This window comes from Episyrphus balteatus, chromosome 4 (assembly GCF_945859705.1).
Source record: "Episyrphus balteatus chromosome 4, idEpiBalt1.1, whole genome shotgun sequence".
In the NCBI taxonomy this organism is placed as follows: Eukaryota; Metazoa; Arthropoda; class Insecta; order Diptera; family Syrphidae; genus Episyrphus; species Episyrphus balteatus.
Genome location: NC_079137.1, coordinates 58,453,526 through 58,471,788, shown reverse-complemented (window position 1 = coordinate 58,471,788; position 18,263 = coordinate 58,453,526).

Genomic DNA, 18,263 nt, shown 5'->3' with positions numbered 1-18,263 from the left:
AAATTTTGTCTGTGAGTCTGTATGAGGAGCTACAGCCTAAACAGATGGGCCGATCTACTTCAAACCTGGTATGTAGCAGTTTTTGGATCCTGTACAGAGGGGTTTTTGGAATTAATTTTTTTGGACCAAATATAACGGTAACTGTCATATACCGATTTCGGAGAAGTTTAATTTTCTCAAAAACTGCTCCTACAAATTTAGGATTTTTTTATCCAAAAACATAAACTAAAAACAAAATTTTGAAAAAAATAATTTTTGGATTTAAAAAAAAAAATTTTGAAATTTTTTTTTTCTTTTTGAAAAATCAAACTTTCGAAAATGTGACATTGAAATTTTTTGAAATTTCGGTTTTACGTGTTGAAAAGTTTGTACACAATGAAATACCAAATTTATTTAAAAATTTTTTTTCAAAAAATTATTTATATTAGGTATTTTTTTTAAAAAACGGCTCTAACGATTTTGAAATTTTTATATGTAGTGAAAGTTAGCTTCAGCAAAATGACGAACAAAAAACGAGTTACCCCTACATCAGAGAAACAAAATGTTGCTGCAATATGTTGCGAAGTAGCTTTTAATTATTTTTACGGCAATATTCCTTTCAGTGTAATCGTATTAAAATAGTTAAAGTGTATGTTTCTATGGAAAGCAGAATAAAGCAAGTATATTCTCTCACCTCATTCATGTATTTAGAGGCGAGTACTTTCTTCATCCTTCTTGTATACCATTTTAGTACTCGCTAGCCCCATAACGACACATAGGTCGTTTACACTATACACTTTTCCTTACACAAACCGCGCTCTTCATCGCTAAGCTACAATCATATGCAAAAGTGATTAATGATTTTGGTGGGAATAGTGAAAATCAGGTATTATAAATGATCCTGCATTGGGTCGTGCATTAAGGGAATTAAAAATATTCCACAACACATCCTTCTTCTAACTCCCTTCCTGCCTGTGGAACTTTCACGCTTTTACTCACACCCAATCATCATCTATAACCTTTTTCGGCCCTCGATGGGAATGACAAGATGCTTCAAAAGTGTAAACTAACCGACATTTATGTGCGGCACAACATGATAATGATGACGAAGCAAAAAGATTCTGGCTGGTGGTATAGAAAAGCTGAAGGTGCTAAAGGACGTGTTGAGGATGGATGAGCAAGTGAATAAAAAAACCAAAGCGATTTAAGTTCTTTGGTTTTTGCTCATCTTCTTGTTTTTAGTAAAAAAAAGAAATTAGAAAAAAATGAAGAAAAATTAAAACTTAAAGAAGAAAAAAAAAAGTAGAAAACACCATCAGCTCCTGACATAGTTTCAATGACTTGGTCTCTTATAACGGTAGCATACTATAGTCCCGCCACCACCACCGACGACGAGTCCTGTTTTGTGTGAGTCGTCGTCCTGACAGGATGGGCAAAAAGCTAGAAAAAATTAAATCATCCTATACAAAGGCATCAGCAAGGGATTTTTCTCTCTCTTCTGCTTCGCTCTCTCTCTCATTTTTTTATCTCATTTTGCTTTTGCTATACTTCTTCATTTTCCTTTTCATCTATAAGAATCTTAAAAGGATAATTAAATTAATGCTTGAACTAGTTCGTGGTGTAATGAAAAAGAGGACATGCAACCTGTTAAGTAAATTGGTTCTTTGATAGGATTTTATTTTTTTTTTTTTTTCTTACTCTACCCATATTGAAAGGATTTTTGTCGACATTTAATTTTCGTTATTAGGTATTGGGAAAGGTGAAAGATTGTTAAAAATGAGTGTTGGATAGTTTTTTTTTTTTTATTTTTAATTGAAAGTAATTTAGAAAAACGAAAAAATAGTTAAAGAGGTCTTACTTTTGATTATGTAAAGGGGTTTTTAAAGATCAAGTGCATGTAAAGTGAAAATGTCAGAAGAAGAATAATTGTAATGGTGGAGGACTTTTAATTGGCATTCAGTTCATGGTCATGTTTTTTTTTTCAATTTGTATGGCAATGATGGTGTTTGAGAAATTAATTATACAAATTTTGAAATGTGAGAAGGATTATGTTTTAGACTTTGGTTACACACGGAAAGCTACATATTATTATTTGTAGTTACTATTTATACTGTTATAGTAGTAGCACATAGCAATTAAAATTGGTGTTATCTATAAAAATGAAACGATTGCAGCTGATTAAAACTCCGCAATTTAAAGTTGCTTTCAAAGTTAAGCGGAAAAAACTGCTCTTGAAGTTTCACCAAGACATTACCTCATCTTGAAACCAATTTAGAGTCGTGTACTTTCTGGATGTTAAAAAAGCATTTGACAGGGTATGGATTCAAGAAACCCTTTTCCATAAAGTGCACTCTCTGGGTTTACTTTTTCTTTTCAATCTTCCAGGAACTTTTTTTATGAAAATGGAGACTTACAAATCATTACTTACTTACACTTACAAATTAAGTGGATCAGAGCTCGTGTTCCTCAAGGATCAAAACTTGGACACCATCTGAATAGCATTATGATTTCCGTCCAATCAATCGTCACACAGAAATGCAATCATTTCACTCATTTTGTCATCGAAAACTGTTCTTAAAGTCGAGGCTTATATTTGGAAACTGTAAAATAAATGAAGTTTTCGGATCAACTATCAAAATCAAAATGAAAACTTTTGTGCCTTTGAAGACAATCGATGAACCATCATATTGAAATTTTCTGGTACGCTACCTTAAGCTACTGGTAAGCTATGAAGAAACCCGTTTGTTACCTTTCTGGCTCATTGGCAAGCGATCAAGTCTTTAATCTTTGATGCCTGAGGCTTATCAAGTTCTTGTGAGAATGTTTTACCAATTAATCGGTTCAACTCTTTTGAAAGATCAAGTCTTTGTCAGTGACAAAAAGTGTCTTGGAGGTCTGGTTCCTGATGAGATAAGTTTCTTTTGACCAAAGTTTCGAAATTGGTTTTGAATTTAAGTTATGAATTCATAATCAACAGGCCTATGCATTCAACTACAAATCAATTTATTTATTTTTTGTATTCTCGGAAAAAAAATCCAAGGTCTCTTTAAACTCTATTCATAACTGAAAACCAAAATTTTCTTGCAGGTCTGGTTTCTTTACTACATAATATCTCGTGGGGCCTCTAAACTTAGTATGACATCTTTTTTTATTATAAATTTTTCATATGTAGTTTTATTTCTTTCATAATTTTAATTTCTCATTTGTTCATATCGAATTGTACATATTTATATTCATATTTTTTTATTTTGATCATATATTAAATAACTGTTAATTTTAAACACTTGGTAAGCATGTCTTCATACTAGCAAAAGATGTAAATCTTATTGTATCATGTAAATATTATTCCAATACAAATACAAAATACAAATACAAATTTAATTTTTTGTATAAAAAAAAATGTTTGGAATTTTTATTAAATAAAAAATTTAAAAATTAAAAAAAAATTGTTTTCCTTACCTAATAAAAACTATTATTCAACATATAAAAACAAAATTTCAAAAAAATCTCTCAACCCTTTTTCAAAAAATTGATTTTTCAGAAACACATTTTGAAACAAATAATTATGGCTTCTTGCGTTATAGGCTATTGATTATGTAGTTTAGAAAGGAACTAAGACGTTCACGGGTTTTTATTGCAGGAATCGTTCAATGGGTTATAAAAGAAGATAAAACCGCGGAGTGCTATTAAATGAGATTGTGGAAACTGAAGATAGGGGTGCAAAAGCCCCCTTTTTGGTTTTTTCAATATACCTCGTAAACCAAGCAAAATTTTGATATAATGTACATACAACTTTTTGTAGAGAATTAAATTTTCAATTGGAATAATGTTTTTTAAAAATTAAAAAAAAAAATTTCCATACCAAAATAGTCGAAACAATCATAAAAAAAATATCAAAAAAATCGATTTTTTGAGTTTTTTTGCTTTTTTAGTTGTACATTTTTTTTGGGTTGAGATAGACATAAACATTGCTCCAAAGAAAAAAAGAAGATTAAATTTCCTTCAAAATGATGTACTCACTAAATTTTTTCATTGAAAATTGACCGAAGTATGGCCATTTTAATCTATCTTTTTTAGCATTTTTAGTTTTACTCAGTAAAACAGAAACATTTGAGGGGAAAGTATGATTACTTAAGCACCAAGAACTGATAATGAGATTTCGTAGAGGGGTTAAATACAATCATTGTTTACTATGGGAGGGAGGGTCAATGTTCCCCCATTTTGGAGGGAGGGTCAATTTTCTAAAAAAAATACTTAAAATTAAAAAAAATTATTAAAAAACAACGGCAACACTTACAGTTTTGATTGATACTTTTTTCAAAAGCTAGAATTATAAACTTAATATCAATTTTAAAATGAAGTTATTTTAATCAATACTTTTTGAAATACCCGATTTCAAAGTCAAAACTTGTACAAAAATGTTTAAAAAGCACATTGAGTACAATTTTCACAAAGACTGTGGACTTCAATACGACAAAGTAAACTGCCTTAATTGATTTCGTATCAAATCATAAAAATCATAATGTTCCTATGCCTTCTACCTTTTTAGTAAAATAAACTCTACTGGATTTTGTGAGCTATAGGTCTTTTCTTGAGTTCGTTCTTATTTCAATCAGTCGATGTTTCGGGTAAGATTATACCTAGGTACCCTTCTTCAGGACTCTAGTAGAACGTAAATTTTTAATTTATTTTTTTAATCCAAAAATTTTTTTTTGAAAATTGTTCTTAATTTCAACAGTAAAGCATTATAAACGTTTTTGTGCAAAATGTTCGTTAAAATTGGTTTACTTCATGAAAAAGTTTATGAGAAAGTCAGAAACCAAGAAAACGGTTCTATGGCAGGTTCAATAAAGGTTCAAACAAATTTTTTTTTATTTCAAAAGTATAGGATGTTATTTGCCATAGTAAACATATTTTTTTAATCAAAATCGTTAGAGCCGTTTTCAATGAAAGCAAACTTTTTCATTTTGGCCATATTGAAAGTACCTTTAATTTTGGTCCTAAAAAAAATTTCAATTTCCCCTCTAAGGAATCGCCCAAAAATACATATAAATTGCAGACAACATACTTATATCACAAGATACCGGATAGACTTTTTCTAACTTTTTTTTTTTTATTTCAAAAGTATAGGATGTTATTTGCCATAGTAAACATATTTTTTTAATCAAAATCGTTAGAGCCGTTTTCCATGAAAGCAAACTTTTTCATTTTGGTCATATTGAAAGTACCGTTAATTTTGGTTCTAAAAAAATTTCAATTTCCACTCTAAGGATTCGCCCAAAACCCTTATCTTTAAAGTCGGAAACAAATCGTTTCAGTAGTTAAGGCTGAAGCTTGAACTGTTCTTAGTAATCTTATGCTAAAATCAGAAAATGATCATCTTTAGCTCGATCATCGGTCGGAAAACATGGTCTGCACAAAAAACACCACTGACAACAAAGTAAATAAAAATTGGAGACAACATACTTATATCACATACCCGATAGACTATTTCAAACTTCACCATTTTTTCCCATTATTTTCGGTCTATATAAAGCCGATATACCTTTGTGTGTGTTTGGGGACAGTTTTAGTGCCAGTTAAAATATTATGATTATTTTCTATCAAACACATAATTTACAGACTAATGATTCATTTGTATATGTATATTTTCAATTCAATTTGTATTTAGAACCAACTACTCATATTATTGATGAGGCGTAAACAAAATTCCTCTGGGATAAATTGGCCTAATTTTGATTCCTACCTACGTTTACAAAACCAAATAGCTTGTACGAGTAAGTACACGTTTATTCAAACTAGTGTATATGGTAATAACATTTCAATAATATTTTAAACCCCTTAATGAGTTCCCAGTTATATTATAATATACTCTCTCTAATATAATAAATTTTGATATCGATATCAATATATCGATTTCTATATTTCCATAACTAAATTTACAAGTAAAATTAACTCAATTGCACTCCACCTGTGATCAAAAATATACAAATACAATAATACATATATATTTATTTTTCCTTTAGTTCCCTCAATTTCAGTACACAGAATTCCAGGTAATTTAATTTGCATGATATCCTTTCGTCGATACCGACAAATAAAAATCTAAAAAAAAAATACAAAACAAAACACAGAAACGAGAATTACAATTTCAAAGCAATCCAATTATATTTCCCAAACTGACAAAAATATGAATTGAATTAAGATGCAAACGATTTTTTCGTTATTCTACCAATCATATCGTTCCTTTTGTTTTGTTTTTTTGTAATTTTATTTTTTATTTGATTTTTCTTTCTATATTTTTTGTTTTGTTTTATATTGAAAACCCTTTTGTATGTGAAATTGTGCCTATGAAAAAATATAATAATAAAATATTTAGTTTTCATGTGAAAAAAAAATTGTATAGGTGTATTTTTTTTTTCTTTCATTTCTTTTTTATGCAGAATTGCTATAAAACATGGCAATTTTAACCAGCATCCCAGTGATATACTCGGTGTCATTTGATTTGGGACTTTTCGCAATCAATAACAAACATCTGCTGCAATTTTTGAATTCAGAAATACAAAAGAGCGTACAAAATTAATTTTTTTAGAATCTTTTCTCATTTTTAAGCGTGATTTAGGTTCTATAAAAAGTCTAACAGCCTTATTTTGACAAATTCAAAAACTTGTTTTTATTTCAATTTTTCACAAATTCAAAATATCTCCATTGTCACTTTGGGAAGAAAAATTTGTTTTATCATTATCATTATAGGCAATATTGTCAATTTTATTTTGACTTTTAAAAAAGGAAATATTACTGACAAATAAAACAAATTTTAATACAGTAAAATAAGGAGAAAAAAGGGGTAAATCTCGGAATGAATGTTAGTAGAAATTTTTTTTGCTCAATATCTTCCTTTTACCATTCTAAAACATATCTCAAAAGTCTAGAAAAATCTCATGTCCGCTTGTCGCGATTTCAAGGTCAAATCGCGAAATGGAGATTTTCAAAATTAGCAAAAATAGGCTATGGTATTATATACACATATGATACATGATTTCAAGGTAAATCAAGACAATCTGACGTCTCTGGAAAAAGTTATACCTGTTTTTCATCTGTCAACTCATATTATTATAACAGTTGCAAACTTACTTCCGAAAAACCCTTAAAAGTTATGGTAAATGAACCAAATTTTGCATGAAGATTTTAGAATCCATCATTATTAAAAATCAAAACAATCCACTACAAAAAATATATATACCTACGAAATAATGGTATTTTTTGATGGAGGGGCAAATTTTAGGATATGCACTAAAGAAGATTCTTGTTCATCTTAGGAATAAGTGCTAATAGGCTATTTTTTTCATTTTAATCTTTGTTTGGATATTCTTTAACTACCCTCAAAAATCTAAAAAAATCTCATGTCCGCAAGTCCTAATTTTCTTGTTTTGAAGATAAGGTGCAGATTTGAAAAAATTGAAAAACTACTCTTCAGATATTTGTGTCAGATCAACATGAATAAGGTACATTACTTTTCAGGGATGGTCATATTGATTTGTTTGTGGGTTTTGTTGGAATCAGCGTTAAAAAATACCTTGAAATGATATGGGTTATGTTGGTATACATATAAGAATCTAAAATGTTCTTATTATTTTTTTTAAATCTGCACCTAACTTAGTTTAACCTGGAAAATAAGAACTTGCGGTCATGAGATTTTTTTAGATTTTTGACATAAGTTATAGAATATCCAAACAAAGATAGAAACAAAAAAATTAGCCTAATAGCACTAATTCCAAGATTGTACCAGGATGTTTTTTAGTGCACATCCCAAAATTTCCCCTTTTCTCAAAAAATACCATTTTGTCATAGATATAAATGTTTTTTTGCATTGCATTGTTTTGATTCTTAATGATAATGGATATGAAAACCCTCATGCAAAATATGATTCCGCTACCATTACTTTTAAGGGTTTTTCGGTAGTAAGTTAGCAACTGTTATAATAATATGGGTTGAAAGATGAAAAACAGGTATAACTTTTTCCAGAGACGGCAGATTGTCTTGATTTTAGATTTTTTGGAATCAGCATTAAAAAATACCTTGAAATCATGTATCATATGTGTATTAAAAATGTCTACTAACATTCATTCCGAGGTTAAATCCTTATTTGACTGGATTATTTTGAAATAATTCATTTGTTCATTTTTAGAAAATTGATTCTTCAAAAAAATAAATAATTTTTTTTTTTAATATTTCTTAATGTTAATTTTTTTTTAAATATTTCTTAATTTTAAAATTAAGGTGACTAGAAAGTTTTTTTTACAAAAATGTTCCTCACTTGCGATATGCACATCAAACATAGCAATAGAGAAAAAATTAAACTAATCCTGTCATACAATGGAAATAGAAATGTTGAGTTTTTTCCAAAAAATGATTTTTGTTAAATATTTTTGTGAAACTCTGCGAATAAGGTGGTATTTCTGTGATAAACAAAATATTTTTTGAACCATCGTCGTTAAAATGATACCTTTTACAGAATCGTTTTCTGGTATCTGAATTTCTAGTAGCTTGTAGCTGATTTCAGTGAGAATTTTTATAAAAAAAATAGATATTATATTAAAATTTTGCAAAATTATCAAAAAATCAAAATTTTAAGATTAAAATGTAAGACTTTTTTTGAAAATATTTTTTCTGAAAACTTCGTTTGATTTTTTGTTTATTAAGTGTTGATCAATATTTTATTGAAAAGTGACGAAGCAATTTTTTAATGTTAAAAAACTCGTATATGTAAAAGATTATTATCATTCAAAACTGGATCTAACAATTTTTTTTTTCTTTCTTATATAAAATCAAATGGCATATTTCGTTTTATATTCAAAATCATTTAAAATAAGTATTTAAGAAATTATAAAAATAAACTTTGTGTGTCTTACGCAAAAAAAATCTTTAAATAAGCAAATAATAATAATTTCTTAATTTGTTTAAAAAAAAAAATTAACATTGGAGAAGTGCATTTTAGTAGGACTGAATATGTACATATATGTATTTTCTAATCCAAATCGTAAAAGTCGTTTCGGAAAAACAACAATCCTAATCTTACTCAATATTGCTATAAATAAAGGACACTACGGTGTATACGCAACTTTTTTTTAATTAAAAATAGCTAAACAGGTAAACTGTTAGCATCTTGAGAACAGTAAGTTTTGAACGAAAAAATATGTTATGCTTAGTTTACAAAAAAGGAAGAAAAAGAAAATTGTCAACGAAGATTTACCTTTGATCTCCTGTATGGGCTCAGTGCACAGTGGTCGATTTTGAGTCACTAGGTGGACTTAATTCTTTTATATGTCTTATTGGCTTGGAATATTATTTTTAAAGTGATAACGTCTTACAAATCTTCCCGTGCCTGTTAGCAGTTTTTTCACCTTAGCTGCTATATTCATTATCAATGTACAGCTTAAACTATTACACTGGTTTACAAGGGTTTTGTTGCCGAAACAAAAATACACTTTTCTGAAGGTTTTCGGTGTCCTGAACTCGAATCCGAGTTCCGATTAAAAAAAATTAATCAGCTCCCGTTTTTGAAATATTACCGTTAGAAGATGCAAAAAAACGTTTTTTTTTGGTACTTCGGGCCTTATTCTTTTATATAAGGAAAATTGTTTGAACATATTTAGTAACGGTTTCTATAAGAACTGTTTTCCATCTTTCAATGCCTGTTTAAATCTTTCTGATGTCTTTTTTATTGCCCGAGATATCTTTAATGGGAAAAAATATTTCTTTTTCCCAAATTTTTGACCGTTTTTGAGACCTTTTGACCGTTTTTTATTTATATCTTTTTCTTTTTGATAGATATATTAATCAAATTAACAGGAAATATAAATAAAAGCCAGGACTATATTTGTGCAAAATTTCAATCTTTTTCATAGTCACATTTTTGAGATAACGGTAAAAAGATGGTCTTTTTTTTGACACAAAATATCTTTTTAAATTTGATTTATTTTAATTTTGAAAAGAGATAATATAACCTTTCATTTCATATATCACACATAACAGTTCATGCTCTACAAGCTAGACAATCTTGAACAATGTCCTTCCGTAATAAAAATGGTCACCTTAAAAACAGCGAATTGGTACCTGAAAAAGACGAAAAAAATAGTTTGCGGCGGTTTTCGGCACTTAGTTTTAGCATTAAATTAAAGGTAATGATTCAAACTACAAAATATAAAAAATTCACGATGGCACTCTTCGGCACTTTTTTTTAATCGTCCAAGAAGTAAAAAACAAACATCTGAAAACTATCAAAAAAATGCCTTACAACATTCAGTTAATAGAAATAGAATTCGACTTTTTTTTTACAAAAAACAAATTGAATTTAAAAATGCATACCACTAGCATTTTCTGACATTTTTTTGTTCAACTCAATTACTCACTTTTATCATAAACTATCACTTTGTAAACACTTGTTAACTCGCGGACGTTAAAATAAAGAGTGAGCAAATCATGAATGATTACATTGAGATGCTTCCCATGAATAAAATAACGGCATCAAAAAATTATTTTTGTTGTTTAAGAATATTTACTTTCGGCCTAACGGTATTTTTTATGTTGACAACAACTTTTTTTCGACTTTTGACCAGCTACGATGTACTGAATCGACCAGTGTGCAGTGGTGAGAAAAAAATTGAAGACTTTTCACATGTTATCCAATCTATTATCTATTTAAAATTGTATATTTGATTCTTATCATACAAATGAACATTAAAGAAGGAAAATAGAAATGGTACTTTAATAAAATTAAATTAAAATGTACGACGTACTTGCTTTTATTTAAATTGCAACGATTATGACACAGTTACTTCATTTTTTGGTCCTGGTTTGTGTACAATTCACTTAATAATGAATTTAATTTTTATATCTTCAACAATGAATCTAGTTTTTAATACAACAACAAATTTTAAATCAAAAGAGAAATGTCAAATTTGAGTCCTTGACTCAATAGGCATCGTGTAATAAATAGTACGCGCCTCACAGAATGATTATCAAAAGAAAATTCGAAAAAAGAGTCAAGCCTCTTGAGGCTTCGTGTAATAGCTGACTAAAAAATAAGATTTTATAACATTTCCAGTAGGCATATATTTTAAGGAAATTTATAATAAACTGTGTTTTTCATAACAACTCATAAAAAAGTTAAGGGTGTAACATTGTTTTAATAGAACATATAAACATTCAAGAAAAAATCAATATCTTTAAATATGAAATATTTAAGCTATTTACACAATAAATAATTTATTAAGGTCAGAATATAAGAATAATTGTCTTGAGATTTTTTTTTTGAGCAAATTATTTCAATTTTAAATAAAAATGAGCGTCCCCTAGCAATACACAATACAGTTTAATCTAGGGTTTTTTAAATAATGCTTCCTCTGAAAACTTTTAGGCCCAATTTATTCACTCTCCATTATTTTTAAAGGCTCCATTAAAAATTATAAAACTGTCAAATCGCATACAAATTTTAAAATTTCCCTTTTTTAATGGCGAATTTAAATTTAATGGAGTGCGAATAAATTGGACCTTAGAGTATTAATTTTTTCCAATTTTGACTCAAAAACTCCACAAAATTGTACTAATATAAAATTATTAATGTAAAAAATAAATATGTGAGATTGTGAGTATTAAATTACCATCATTTGATTTTTTATAGGTTCACTTTCATTTTTTTGTCTATTAGTGGTCAATTTGCGTGGAATTACCAAATATGTACCTAGTAAAAATTGCTAAGGATGTCAAAGCTTTTTATATAAAAATTCGTTAAAGGATATTTAAAATTAAATTTGAAATGAAATTTTATAAGATGATTTTGTATCTTTAAAGAAAATATTTCTTAAAATTAAAAAAAAAAAAACGAAGTATGTCATTTGATTTCTTGGTTACAGAATTAAAAACATTTTTTTAAAAAAAGTTGTAATGCCTATCTTCAGAAATTTTTACTCAACAAATTAAAATAAAATTAAAAAAAAAAAAATTCGTCAGTGTTTTCAAAAAACATTTGTAGGTTTAAAAAAAAAAAGTAAGTATGTATCAATTTTTAACTTTTTTAAAATTTTAATAATATACATGCCTTCTAAAACGCTTCTGTTTAAAAATTTGAAATTACTAAGATCATTCAGGACAGAGTAAGAAATCAAGATAACGGTTTTAGTGATGTAAGCTTTCATGACACTTGCTAAAAAAAAAACATTTCTGTGAATCATAAATACCCAAGTAAATCGTTTAGGTAATTCATGTTTCTATTTTAATTGCATTCAGATATACATCACGAATCCAGAGTGTATCACTTCGTTAAATTCAGATTTTTGTGTGTATTTTTTAACGAAAATAATGTTGTTAGTTGGATTTTTATTTGCAGACTATTTGATAAATAAATACGAAACCTGTGAGTGCGTCCAGTTGTTGTTATTGTTGTTGTTGGCTCACACAATTCGGGGACATGGTTTTTATGTTATACTATTTTTTTTATATCTTTCTACCTATTTCCTCTTTTTATTTTTATTTAAATGAATTTATAAAAAGCAAATAATCCTCTATGGAAATTGTATATGAATGCTAGAATTCGCTATTGGACACAAATAATAAAAAAAAAAAAATACATATCGAACACACATGTGCCAGTACTTTGATTAAGATGTCGTACACTGCAGTTTAATATTTAAAATAAAAAAAAATATAACATGGGAATTGGATTTGTAAGCTCTGTATAGATATTGTTCTTTAATGTTATTGAAATTGAATGGTTGTTATTGTTATCCTTTTTTGTTGTTCTATTCGAGTTATGATATTTGATAGAAAAAATCATATATTTTTTTGAAGGATAGAAATATTTTAGTTCGAATTTGAATTTAAAACACAAGAATTTTTGCCTGAGTTGTCAATTTAATTTCATGTAGAAAATTTTCAGAATTATCCTTGAAATGGATTGTTTCATTTTCAATTTTCTCATCAAAAAACTTGTTGAATTATCCTTAATAAATTCAAATCTCACTCTTATTTAACTTTAGGAAAACTTATTTCTTTGCATATTGAAATAAGTATTCAAATCTTAAACGTCTTTTATACTAGGTGTCGTACTTAACGTTTTTTTCTTTTTTCCCTCTTTTACTACCATCTTTAGTCGCGCACAAAACGTCCAATTTTCTGAAAGATATCCTCTAAGTACATCGTGCATTTTTTACTATTACCAGAGCTCTTCACAAACCGATTTGGCTGGGGGATATCTTTTCTCTCTATTACTGTGTTACTCTGTAGTAACAAGATACTTATACTTTTCATATACTACTTCCCTATAGCCATCATGATTTCTTTTATACACAGAGCCATGAGCATAAAATATTCATCAGCTCAACTACTGCATAGCATCTTTAGAGAACCATTTTATATAACTATATTTCTATATTCTATTTTCTGGTCTTGGATTTACCCTAAAGGCTTCAAAAAACTAAACTGCAACATGAAGTTTAGTTATTCTTTAAAAACTGAATGACGTTGAACATTGAACTGATTTTGAATTTAATAGGAGCACATTAGTGTCAGTAGACACAGCAGAGAGGAGCAAAATTCAAGGGAATATAATCCTTTAGCTTTAATTTACCAAATATCCTAGTAATAGTAATAAAACGTTTAAGATATACCTAAAGTTTATCTTATGGATATTATAACTGTGCTAAAGGCGAAATGCACTGAGAAAAATTAGGAACAAATTTTTGTTGTGTGTTCCGTTTGAAAAAAAATTCTAAAATATATATAAACTTAATCCAGAGTGAAACTGAAAAAGCTTGTGAAAAAATTTAAATTTGAGTCATATCTGAAACCTTGTATGGGGCTCTTAGGTTTTTGGTTGAATTGAGGAAAAGTATAAATGAAGTTAAGGTACAAAAAAATTGTGTAAAGAACGATTTTTTACGATTACGATTTGCAAAAAAAAAAAACTAAAATTCAAAAAGTTCGCTTTTGGGATAAGAACCAAGGACAAAAAAGTCTATAAAAAAAAGTTGGGTGGAAGGGTGTTTTTTTCGCGGACAAGAGGGAGGGAATGAAGGTCAAAAATATACTGAACAAAATTTTTTGTCGAATACCATCATATAACACATGTTTTCAAGGTATTTTTTGATGTTGAATCTAATGACATAAAAAATAAAGTCAATAAGATTGCTCTAAGAAAAGTTATTGCCGATTTAAAACAAGGGTGCTTATTTTTTTATCTCAACATGTAAAATATATAACCGAAACCCATGTGAAAAACATGCTACACTGATAAAATTCGGAATGAAGGTTTTAGATAAAGCAGCGACAAAGGATTCATAAAGTCCTTAAAATTCTTTTTGGTGAAAGGATGATTTTTTGATGGATTTAGTTGTGTGTGAGAAAGGTATCATAACAGCTGACTTACATTTTATTAATTTTTAAAAATTGGTAAAAAAGTTTTGTTTGGTATAAGAATTAAGAATCCATAAAGTGTACAAAAATTTCTTGAGTTGTTTTTTTTTTAAAGATATGATGAAATTCGGAATTACTACCACAAAAACTGGGAAAAAATTGTTACACCAATGAAAGTTGGTACAAATGTTTGATTTATAACAGAAACCAAGAATCTAAGTAGTCTTTAAAAATATTTTAGGTGAAAGGGTGTTTTTTTTGGGAAAATAAGGGATATCCGCGATAAGTCCGATAAAATCAATGGTATAAAAGTTACCCTTACGAAATTTATTAAAAATGTTGTCTTTCCCATGGGAACATCGAATAAAGTAAAACTATAAATTTTTTTCACGTGAAAGGGTGTTTTTTTTTAGGTGTAGAGAAAATTTGGTTATATTTGGAAAAGTGTGCAATACAAGAGTAATACTAGTAGTACGCTAATGAAATTCAGGAATTATGTTACTTTTGAGATAAGAAACAAGAATCTACAGTGTATATAAAAATATCATGGTTAAAATTGTTTTTTTTTTAGTGAAAACAAAAATGATGGGTCACCCTAATGAAATTTGTTGAAAACATTGAATTGTTGATAGAAAGCAAGAATAAAGAGTTTTTATAAAAAAAAAAATTTAGATTAAAGGGTATTTTTTTCGAAGAGACAGTAAAATCTGAAATTGGTCGCAAAAAGCCAACAGCTTTTTCACTTAGGTTTCAAAAAACCTATGAAATTATTAAAGAAAATCAATAATTAGGTATAATCTTTCAAAAATTGTATACCTTCAAAGAAGTTGCAACATTATAGTGATGATTGAAAATTACATTTTGCTATAAAAAAAAAAAAAAAACAATTAGGTAAGCAAAAAAAAAATATATTTCAATATGTCTTGCAATTTCTTTAGCAATACGAAATACTTACAAATGGCAGCTTGGATACACCAGTTGCATAAAAACACCGACGTCGATGCACAGACAGCATAACATTACCATAGTTTTTTTTATAGAAAATATTAATCTTAGTTTCCATATGAACTTAAAACAAAAGAGCTGAGCTTCGAACTTGACAATTGCAAGAAGAATCAATTTATTACCAAATCTTAAAGGAATCTTTTATTTTCTAAAATGTAACAATTTCTTCTCATAAAATGTATATCTCTATCTCGAGCTGGACACCAAACCACTGATGCTGGTGGTTTAATGGTGTGGGGAGATCCCTTAGAGGAGATTCCAAAATGAAAAAGTTTTGTTTTCTCAAAAAAGGGTTCTAACGATTTTCTTAAAAAAAAAAACCTGTGAGCTTTATGAATCAAAGTCTGATTTTGAAAATATAAAACAATATTTTTTGGACCATTATAAACGGAACCTGTCAGGGAACCACTTTCTTGATTTCTACATTTTGAGTTTAAATTAAAATTTGTATGCAGAAGCGTTTTTTTTTTTTGAAAATAAATTATTTGATTTTGTCGATTTTGAAAATTAATCAAAATTACATGGGTTTTACTTAGTAACTTGAGGGTAAAACCAAGTTTTTTTTTGTTACTTTACCATTCTAAGCAACTTTAAACAAAGGAGCAACGTGCGACCCAGCCGCTGATTATGTTTGACTCAAATTTGTTCGGACTGAGTTACAAAATGAAGGTTTTTTTTATGGAAAGTCGTTTATTTCAATTAATCGAACTTTTTTAAGCCCACGAATGCACACATATTTTGTCTGAACCTTAATTCCACAAACTTGCTGTTAACTCTCAAACTATTAAAACTTTCAAACCTCCCTGCATAAAATAACAGTTGGTTAATTTACAAAAATATGATGAATAAAAACAAAAATTCCTTTGAGGCCAGCGCTATCTGCTTTTTCCTAGAAGTGTCAATTTTAATAAACTATTTTGAGCTCAATTGTTTATAAGGGATTCCTTTCCACTCTACAGTAGGTGTATACTAAATTTTTCCGAGAAATAAATGCTTTTAGGAATAAATTCAACTTCCTGGAAGTTTGATAGCTGTAAAAACTTTTTGTAACTCCATAACTTGTCCTGTCTGCATAGAAAAATGTCCAAAAAAAAAAAACTTTCACTATAATTTTTCTCTGTGTATTTTCGGTGACTTTGGGTATAATGATTCCTTTGCATCGTTCATTAATTCTTCAAAACATTGCTTTGGGGGAGTTTATAGAAACGCTTTGCACTTATAGAAATCCATGAACAGACAAACAGAACAGAATAGAACAGAAATTATGTCTCCCTGAGAAACACTTAGAAAATAACAATCAAAAAGGCATTTATAAAGGACATCCAACAATTATAAGGGATAATATACACGCTAAAGAGCATATAACACTAACTGCACAACAACAATAACCGATTAAAAGAGAAAGAGTGAAAGAAACAAAGCTATACTAGAAAGCAATTTCATCTAAATTATTTAACGTCCATTTAGCATAGATTCCATTAAGTGCTTATGATGCACATCACACTCACTACCACCCACACCAATTCTATCGTCGTCGTTGTTGGCAGCGACATTGATCCTGCCTACATACACTCTTCCCTCCAGGACTCTCTCCTTCAAGAAGCCCAGTTATAATTTTGTTCACAAATTGGATTTGCCAGCCACTTGCTTTTGATATGCACTTTCTATATTTCTACCTACATATCTACAAATAGATCCTTCATCCTCCTTTACAACAACAAAATACACACACACGCATATACAGAAAGAGAACAATAATTATAATGCGAAAGTGAATATACTGGCTGGGTACTGAGGCGAATTAAGTCGTAATAGCTTAACTCAATTATTTAAATTTTAATCGTGTTAAATGCATTAAAGTTGTGTGTGTTTGAAATTTGTTTAAGTGTGTGTGTGTGTGAAGGACATCAGGAGAGAGTGTTGCCTTCGAATATAATAATTTAAAATGCGTCCTAACTTTTCTTCTTCACATAAACACAAACTCTAAGGGAGGCATAAAACTTCCGTTTCTGACAGGATGGCGAAGGGTTTGCTTGCAAATGCGTTTTGTCTCTGTCTTGTGTTGGTTGGCCTGACTTGAAAGCAAAAACTCAACTTAAAAAAAAAACACGTTTCTAAGGCAAGGTTTCGAGAGAAGCAATTTACTAATAAAAATTTAATGAAAAGTTTTTTAATTTTAATTTTTTTTTTCTAGCATTTTCATTTTCAAACTTACATACCCGAGGGAGAATATAAGGTAAGGAGCCCCAATGAAGGCTTTCAGAGGACACACTTTCTCTCTGTATTATATTGCTACTTAACTTTTTGCTGCTTGCTAAAAACAATAACATTTTTCGTGGTGCAACAGCAAGGGAGGGAAAAACCAAAACCAATTTATGCTATACGCGCATACACACACACACACAAAATCATGATTGCAAGTCCTTGCAGCTGCTACTCCTGATGGTATAGTGTCGTACCTTGCTAATAATAAGAAAAAAAAAAAATAAGTTTAAAAGTTAACTTTTGGCCTTCATTCATAGAGAAGAAGAAACTTGACCTTTTTTTTTGTGTAGCTTGAAATAAAAAAAAAAAAAAAAGATTGATGGATTGTTGTAACAAATTTATAGAAAAGTTGCAACAAAGTTTTGATTGTTTTGAAACGCGACGCTTGTTATAACCATCCAGGATGTTTTACCTATGTGTTTGGATGTAAGGTAAGCTCTCTTGGTATAGTTGGAAAAGTTTTTTTTGTTTGAAATTTAATATTGTATAAGGATGCGATAAACATGTGTTTGAATATTTAAAAAGATTTAAGTCCACATCAAATAATAAATACCAAATGTCCTTAGAGGTGAGTTTTTTAGGACAAAGAATGTTGTTTGAAA